We start from the raw sequence: 6,811 nt of genomic DNA on the forward strand, positions 1-6,811 counted from the left end.
TTTTTTTTTTTTTTTTGCCTCTTGTTCTGTCCCCTTTCTGGGAGCGCGGCGGCGGTCAGGGGGATCACCCCCACCCTCAGCGCCCGTCGCGGTGCCAGGCGCCCCAGCCCGCACCGTGGGGCCTCCTCTTGTCCTGAGCCGTGACACCGCCGCCACGCGGCAGCATGCGTGGCATCTGGACTGTCAGGTGTCAGACCAAAGGTCTGGTCTGTGGGAACCGACACGCTGGAGGAAACCTTGAGAGGCTGAGAGGGGAGGGAGTTCCAGGAGAATTCCAGGACGTCATTTTGAGCGAGTATGTGACCAGAACTCGTCCCGTTGCTTTTGGGGTTCTACGGGCTACACGTAGGAATCTTTGGTGGTGGCACTGGATGTTGGGGGATCCGGAGTCACACCCAGACCTGCTCCACAGGCCTCATTTTACTTTTCTTTTCGGATTCATTTTCTGAAAAGGTGTGTCTTATCTCTATGATTACATTTCCTTTTCTCTCTCTTTCCGAGCAGATCATGGGAGTCCACGTATTGAGGTGACATGTATTGCCCGTGCCCCCCTCCCTCCCGTTTTCTGATTCATTTATTTCTCATTTTCTCCCAGCGTATGGTGGGGGTACCAATGTTAAGGTCAGCTGCAACGCCCTGTCCCCTCCTCCCCCCTCGGGTCAGAGCTTCAAGTGCGCCCATGCCCCGGTTGGTGCGCACCCACCCCATTCCTAATGGATGTGCATGCCCATCCCCTCCCCACGCCTGCCCGACACCCACCCGATGAAGGCGATTCCTCTGTGTCCACTTAGGTGTCCATCGGTTCCTACCAATCTGCTGGCGAGCGCGCGCACGTGGCGCTCTTTTGTCCGTTCTTGGGACACTTGGCTTACTGGAACGGGTTCCAGCTCTGGCCGGGAGAACACGAGAGGTGCCCTCTCACCGCTGTTCCTCATAGCTGAACGGCACTCCGTGGTGTCCACGTGCCACATTTTATTAATGCACCCGTGGATCGATGGGCACTCGGGGCGCTTCCACATCTTTGCGATTGTGAATGGCGCCCTAACTGTAACCCTGACCCCTACCCAGCCCGTCTCCTCTGCCCCTGCCTGAGGCGCTCCTCCCCCGCCAGGCCCGTCACTGTCCTCGTCCCCTGCCTGACCGGCTCCTTCCCGCCCGGCCTGTCACCGTCCTCTGCCCCTGCGAGACACGCTCCTCCCCGCCCTGCCCATCACCTTGGCCCCTGCCTGACTCGCTCCTCCCCACCTAGGCCCCTGCCTGACGGGCTCCTCCGTCGCCTGGGCCTTCCGAGGGCTTGGTGTGGACACTGCTTCCAGGAAGCCCTCCAGGAACCCGGCAGCCGGGCGGCCGGCCGCAGCAGTCTCGCGCAGCCCTCGCTAAGTCGCGCGCGGGGCACGTGCCCCCACTGTGCCGCAGGGGCCCAGCCTGGTGTCTTCTCTGAGGCCCTGCGGCTGCCGCTCCCCGCGAGGAGAGAGCCCTGGAGGTGGGGACCGCCTCCTGGTGGGGACGTACGCCCAGCTCTCCGCGTCGGATTCCGGGGCTCTCTGTCCTGCCCGGAGGCCCAGCTGGCCTGCGGGTCCTTAGAGTGGCAGAAACGTCCTCAAGCTGATATTGCCAGTCAGGTGGGTGTCTGCACTTTTGTGCCGGGCACCCCAGGGAGGCCCAGGGGCTGGCTGGACAACGGGGCCTGCTGGGGGTCGGGGGTGTGCTTTGGAGGAGCAACTGATGCCCTTTGGACTTTGCTAGCAGCATCTGAGGTGTCTCTGAGCCCTGCTCCATGTCGGGGAGAGGAGGAGGAGGAGGAGGAGGTGGCAGGGGCCGTGACCTACAGTCGTGTTCCCGGGGTGGCACGGCATGTGGCTTCTTCCACAGGCTGCTCGGCCTGGGCTCCCTGCACCTGGGCCTTTGGAGGACTGGCCCTGTTCTTGCTGACACTTCCTGCAGGGACCCAGAGCTGGGAGGTTGCATCTCCCAGCCCTGGGTCGGGCAGAGCCCCAGCGGGCCATGCCCACAACCTCTCTCACCACGGGTCCCCCAGAAGGCTTCTTTGGGACCAGGATTCTCTTGCGGGTGACTCTTTAAGGTCTGGCCCCTGGGTGGAGGGGCACCAGGAGTAGAGGAGCAGGAGGGGAAGGGGGTGGCCAGGTGAGGGGACACTTTGAGGCCAAGTCCAAGCTTCAGCCTGATCCTCCTGGGAACCCCGGGGTGTACATCACACCTCCTGGTTGTCCCGCTCTGAGACCGGGACCCGGGCTTCGCATTTTCACAGCAGCCGGTCGTGGGCTGAGGACACCTGGGGCGTTGGGAACTCCCTGGCTTCTCCTTGGTTTAACATCTGAGCTGCTTGTCAATTGTGCCACCACACACACCCGAGTGCAGGTGTCTTCCGCACAGACTGCGGGCCTCGCTCTTCTGAATGCCGCTAGCTCGCCACCCACCCACGGGTGAACCTGGTCAGGGTACTTTCTCTCAGGGGCAGACTCTGATCCGATCGGACTACCGGTGTCTCTGTTTGCTCGTTTCTTTCTTCCATTTCGGGAAAGGCTTCCTTACTGGGTGTGGAAATCTCCTATGCCTTTCCTCACCTATTCTGTCAGCTTTAAAATTCTCTTTCAGTTACCACCCGCACAGATGGATTAGGAAACTCTTTCCGGTGCACTCATTAGTGAAATGACCTCAATGAAGCTGGAATCCAATATCTAATCGCCGATTTCTAGCGAGTCCACATGCCAGGGTGGTCGGGGTCCAATGCAGCCCCGGCCAGGCCCAGGCCCCTTGGACTGGGCCACAGGAGGACACAGAGGAGGGTCCCGGCCCCCACGGTAGCGGTGCGGGCAGTTCTCCAAGGGCTTGGGCATTTTCCAGAGGTAGGAGATGGAGGGGACTGATTTCTTCAGCGCCACACAAACCACGCCACCCCACCCCACCCATGGGACACATCCCAAGAGAGAGAGAGAGAGAGAGAGTGAGAGAGAGAGAGACGCCCCATACACTCGCTCCCCTCCCTTTTGCGCTGTGCCCTGGCCCTGGTCTGGGGGAATAGGGGGCAGCCCACCCACAGGGCTGGGGGGGCACAGCTGAAAGGGGTTGTGGGGGAGGGCGGCCCCTGGCTGGGGTCAAAGGGCGAGAGCCCTGCACATGCCCAGTCAGCAGTGGCAGCGGCGGAGACTCGCTGGGGGTTGGGCAGCTGGTAGGTGAAGTAGGCCAGGCGAGGAGAGGAGGGGGGCTGGAAGGTCTCCACCTTGGCAAGTCCAGCCGTGGAATCGCATCTTGTTGAGTGAGTGTGAGTGCGTGTGGGTGTGTATAGAGAGACAGCTCCCCACCCCGGCCCGCCCCGCCCCGCCCATCACCCCTGTCCCTCGGAGCCCGCTGGACCGGGCCAGCGAACTCAACAGTCCCAGCCCAGCGCGGGGCCTGGGGAGGGAGGAGGCGGCGGGGAAGCACAGAGAGGCTCCGCTTCTTGAGCGTGGCAGGGGCGCTCTCCGCCGTCTAGGGCCACACCACCCTGAACGCGCCGGATCTTGTCTGTTCTCCGAAGCTAAGCAGGGTCGGGCCTGGTTAGTACTTGGATGTAGACCGCCTGGGAATACCGGGTGCGGTAGGCTGCTGCTGCTTTTTTTTTTTTTGCCTCTTGTTCTGTCCCCTTTCTGGGAGCGCGGCGGCGGACCGGGGTGGGGGTCACCCCCACCCTCAGCGCCCGCCGCGGTGCCTGGCACCCCAGCCCGCACCGTGGGGCCTCCTCTTGTCCCGAGCCGCGACACCGCCGCCACGCGACAGCATGCCTGGCATCTGGACTGTCAGGTGTCAGACCAAAGGTCTGGTCTGTGGGAACCGACACGCTGGAGGAAACCTTGAGAGGCTGAGAGGGGAGGGAGTTCCAGAAGAAGGCCAGGATGTCATTTTGAGGGAGTATGTGACCAGAACTCGTCCCGTTCCTTTTGGGGTTCTATGGGCTACACGTAGGAATCTTTGGTGGTGGCACCTGATGTTGGGGGATCCGGAGTCACACCCAGACCTGCTCCACAGGCCTCCTTTTACTTTTCTCTTCGGATTCATTATTTTTAAAAAGTGTCTCTTACCTCTATTATTGCATTTTCTTTTCTCTCTCTTTTCAAGCAGTTGATGGGAGTACAAGTATCCAGGTGACATGTGTTGCCCGTGCCCCCCTCCCCCCTGTGTTCTTATTCATTTACCTCTCATGTTGTGCCAGCGTATTGTGGGGGTACCAATGTTAAGGTCGGGTACGTTGCCCTCTCCCAGCCTCCCCCCTCCGGTCATTAGCTTCAAGTGCGCCCATCCCCCAGTCGGTGCGCACCCACCCCATTCCTAATGGATGTGTATGCCCATCCCCTCCCCCCGCCCGCCCGACACCCACCCGATGAAGGTGATTCCTCTGTGTCCACTTAGGTGTCCATCCGTTCGTACCAATTTGCTGGTGAGCGCGCTCACGTGGTGCTCGTGTGTCCATTCTTGGGATACTTGACTTACTGGAACGGGTTCCAGCTCTGGCCAGGAGAACCACGAGAGGTGCCCTCTCACCGCTGCTCCTCATAGCCGAATGGCACTCCGTGGTGTCCACGCGCCAGATTTTATTAATGCACTCCTGGATGGATGGGCACTCGGGTCGCTTCCACATCTTTGCGATTGTGAATTGTGCCCTAACTGTAACCCTAACCCTTACCCCGCCCGTCTCCTGTGCCCCTGCCTGACGCACTCCTCCCCGGCCAGGCCCGTCACCGTCCTCGGCCCCTGCCTGAACGGCTCCTTCCTACCCGGCCCGTCACGGTCACGGTCACCGTCTTCGGCCCCTGCCTGACATGCTCCTCCTTGCCCGTCACCATCCTCGGCCCCTGCATGACCGGCTCCCCCGTCGCCTGGGCCTTCCAAGGGCTTGGTGTGGACGCTGCTTCCAGGAAGCCCTCCAGAAACCCGGCAGCAGGGTGGACGCAGCAGTCTCGAGCAGCCATCCCTAAGTCGCGTGTGGGGGACGTGCCCCCGCTGTGCCGTGGGGGCCCAGCCTGGTGTCTTCCCTGAGGCCCTGCGCGAGGGGAGAGCGGCGGAGGTGGGGACGGCCTCCTGATGGGGACGTACACGCAGCTCTCCACACCCAGCTCTCCACGTCGGATTCCGGGGCTCTCTGTCCTGCCAGAAGGCCCAGCTGGCCTGCGGGTCCTTAGAGTGGCAAAAACATCGGAAAACTGAGATTGAGGGTCCGGTGGGTGTCTGCACTTTTGTGCTGGGTACCCCAGGGAGGCCCGGGGGCTGGCTGGACAACGTGGTCTGCTGGGCGGGGGGTTTGGAGGAGCAACTGATGCCCTTTGCACTTTGGGTAGCAAGAGTCTGAGGTGTCTCTGAGCCCTGCGCCATGTCGGGCGGGGGGGGCGGGGGGGGAGGAGGAGGAGGTGGGAAGGGCCGGGGCCTGCAGTGGTGTTCCCGGGGTGGCACGGCAAGTGGCTTCTTCCACAGGCTGCTTGGCCTGGGCTCCCTGCACCTGGGCCTTTGGAGGACTGGCCCTGTGCTTGCCAACAGTTCCTGCAGGGACCCAGAGCTGGGAGGTTGCATCTCTCAGCCCTGGGTCAGGCAGAGCCCCAGCAGGCCATGCCCACAAGCTCTCTCAGCACGGGTCCCCCAGAAGGCTCCTTTGGGACCAGGATTCTCTTGCGGTGACTCTTTAAGGTCTGGCCCCTGGATGGAGGGGCACCAGGAGTAGAGGAGCAGGAAGGGGAAGGGGGTGGCCAGGCGAGGGGACACTTTGAGGCCAAGTCCCAGCTTCAGCCTGATCCTCCTGGGAACCCCGGGGTGTACATCACACCTCCTGGTTGTCCCGCTCTGAGACAAGGAGCCGGGCTTCGCATTCCCACAGCAGCCGGTCGTGGGCTGAGGACACCTGGGGCGTTGGGAACTCCCTGGCTTCTCCTTGGTTTAACATCTGGAGCTGCTTGTGAATCGTGCCGCCACACACACCCGAGTGCAGGTGTCTTCCGCACAGACTGCGGGCCTCGCTCTTCTGAATGCCGCTAGCTCGCCACCCACCCACGGGTGAACCTGGTCAGGGTACTTTCTCTCAGGGGCAGACTCTGATCCGGGCGGGCTACCGGTGTCTCTGTTTGCTCGTTTCTTTCTTCCATTTCGGGAAAGTCTTCCTTGCTGGGTGTGGAAATCTCCTATGCCTTCCCTCGCCTATTCTGTCAGCTTTAAAATTCTCTTTCAGTTGCCACCCTCACAGATGGTTTAGGAAACTCTTTCTGGTGCACTCATTAGTGAAATGACCTCAATGAAGCTGGAATCCAATATCTAATCGCCGATTTCTAGCGAGTGCACACGCCAGGGTGGTCGGGGTCCAATGCAGCCCTGGCCAGGCCCAGGCCCCTTGGACTGGGCCACAGGAGGACACAGAGGAGGGTCCCGGCCCCCACGGTAGCGGTGCGGGCAGTTCTCCAAGGGCTTGGGTGTTTTCCAGAGGGAGGAGATGGAGGGGATTGATTTCTTCAGAGCCCCCCAAACCACCCCACCCCACCCCACCCCACCCATGGGACACATCCGGAGAGACGCCCCTACACTCGCTCCCCTCCCCCATGCGCTGTGCCCCAGCCCTGGCCATGGGGAATAGGCAGCAGCCCACGCACAGGGCGGGGGTCACAGCTGAAAGGGTTTGTGGGGGAGGGCGGCCCCTGGCTGGGGGCAAAGGTCGAGCGCCCCGTGCGCGTGCGCAGTCAGCCAGGGCGGCGTGCTGGGGGTGGGGGCGGGTAGGTGAAGGAGGGGAGGAGAGGAGGGGGGCTGGAAGGTCTCCACCTTGGCGGGTCCAGCCGTG

General features: G+C 62.1%; 1 pseudogene; it reads left to right on the forward strand.

Moving 5' to 3' along the window:
• The first annotated feature begins 3,487 nt into the window (after window positions 1-3,487).
• Window positions 3,488-3,605, forward strand: LOC142863713 (uncharacterized; annotated as a pseudogene).
• Window positions 3,606-6,811: the final 3,206 nt, after the last annotated feature.

Source organism: Microcebus murinus, chromosome 22, assembly GCF_040939455.1.
Source record: "Microcebus murinus isolate Inina chromosome 22, M.murinus_Inina_mat1.0, whole genome shotgun sequence".
NCBI classification, from domain to species: domain Eukaryota; kingdom Metazoa; phylum Chordata; class Mammalia; order Primates; family Cheirogaleidae; genus Microcebus; species Microcebus murinus.